The sequence below is a fragment of the Dioscorea cayenensis genome, chromosome 20, assembly GCF_009730915.1.
Source record: "Dioscorea cayenensis subsp. rotundata cultivar TDr96_F1 chromosome 20, TDr96_F1_v2_PseudoChromosome.rev07_lg8_w22 25.fasta, whole genome shotgun sequence".
NCBI lineage: Eukaryota > Viridiplantae > Streptophyta > Magnoliopsida > Dioscoreales > Dioscoreaceae > Dioscorea > Dioscorea cayenensis.
Window position 1 is genome coordinate 19,543,405 of NC_052490.1, and position 1,952 is coordinate 19,545,356.

General features: G+C 44.9%; 1 non-coding gene across 1 annotated transcript; it reads left to right on the forward strand.

Annotated features, from left to right (window-relative positions):
- Positions 1–1,019: 1,019 nt before the first annotated feature.
- Positions 1,020–1,126, forward strand: LOC120252274. Its single transcript, XR_005533818.1, has one exon. It is a non-coding gene; the product is annotated as a small nucleolar RNA R71 (small nucleolar RNA).
- Positions 1,127–1,952: the final 826 nt, after the last annotated feature.

Genomic DNA, 1,952 nt, shown 5'->3' on the forward strand with positions numbered 1-1,952 from the left:
AGGCATTTTGGGCCAATGCATCGACAAAGGGATATTGATGTGGAGTTGCTTGAACAAACTCGAGAACTTGTTGTCTTATTCATCCTTTTGGTCATTTTTCAATCTAGAGGGATAAGGGATTCTTGGCTTGAAAGGTGGGGGTGCCACCTCTTTCTCTTTGCTAAATGCGCCTCTTCCACCTCTATAACATCGGGTGCGTGTTCTTTTGGCTTCTCACTTGGAAGCCTAGCTTGACCTCATGACCACTTCTCAAAGTGATCGCCTTCACCATGCTCTCTGAGGGTTGGTCTACTGTGTTGCTCGTGCAGCTTCCATGTGGCCTTTCGGAAGAGACTTACGTAATTTGCCCACGATTTTCAAGGTTATGAAAAGAGGCGGTGTGGTTGCGAGAGTGTAGCCTCGACTGATTCAAACCTTGTATTTGCGAGTTGCACAAATCTAGCCAAGTGCTTCTCTAAGTCGATCGTCGGGTTTTCCAAACACGAGACTACGTTTTTCCACCTGAGAGGCTTGTTGTTGTTGGAAACCGAGTGGCCCCATGGCCTTTTTGTGGACCCACGATTACTCCATGAGAAATTGGGATGATTCTTCCAACCGAATTGTAGGTATTGTTATATGGGTTTTCCTTGAGGTCTCATGCCATTACCTACAAAATCAGCGTTCTCCACGAAGAACCATCACCAATAGAAATCGAGGGCAGATCGGAGGGAGCATGTCCTCCACACACCGTTGCAATTAGTCCACGGCCGCCACTCTATTTGAGTTAGAAGATCTACACTTCTTACTCAAACTCTCCCACTTGAGCCGCTAATGAAGTTACGCATCTATTTCATGGAGGCCGTCCACTTTTCTTCTCACTAACATTCCATTGGTAGTTGTTTAACCCCATTTCTTCAATTAATGCGCGAGCTTCATCGGGGTCTTGATACCTAAGGTACCTCCTGACTACGCATCCAAGAGTTGCGTTGTACTCGGGTTCAAACCATTGTAAAAGGTTTTGAACAATCATCCATCGAGGAGATACGTGTTGCGGGCACTTTCTCAGGAGCTCCTTGAACCTTTCCCATGTCTCAAATAGAGACTCCAATTCCAACTGAACAAAGGATGAGATCTCATTCCTAAACTTTGTAGATTTTCGGGAGGAAATAGCGGGCAAGAAAAACTTCTACCATCTCCTCCCATGTGGTGATCGATGCTCTGAGGTAATGAGTGTAGCGCTGATAAGTGCTTGAGTAGACATATTTTTATATATATTTACATGCATTGAGCATCATTTCTACTTGTGGTTTTATGTCTCATATTGTGTATTTGGTGTTCTTTTATGCATATAGAGTGTGAATGCCTTGAAGAGTAAAGGAAGCAAAGATAGGCTATAAAGACACAATGTTGGGAGTTCTTGTTCAATTCAAGGATCAAGACACGAAAGGCAGTTCATAAGCGTGGAGATGTGTGCCAACTTAAAAGAAGATTCATGTCAATTCACTAGTTGGAAGAGCACAAAGCGAGCCACATCTTCATATTCCTTCTCTTTTGTGAAGATTGCGAGACCTCTAAAAGATACGTCGATGAAGAAAAGTTTTATAGCCTACCACATGGGCGTATGCTCGGACATGTGCCTTAAGAAGAGTGTTCGGATCATGTTTTTGTAAAAAGTATTGTAGAAATTTCAACATAGCGATCGCGTAGCAAATTTACATTCAGCGTCGAAATTCTGCGACCAGCGCGCGCGTGGGAAAATCCACCTGCAGGCGTGAGGGGCAGCGTGACGGAGCGCGATCTAAGGGACTATAAATAGCCGTTTTACCCTATTTTTCGATCTTTTGTCGCGGCTCTTGAGGGTGAGGCGGCTAGGGTTTTGGAGAGGAGTCTTTGCGGCTTTGGGTACGCCGTCACCAACTTTGATCGATTCCTCCTCCGTCGTAGCTTCAAGGAAGCCACCGGTGAACCTAACT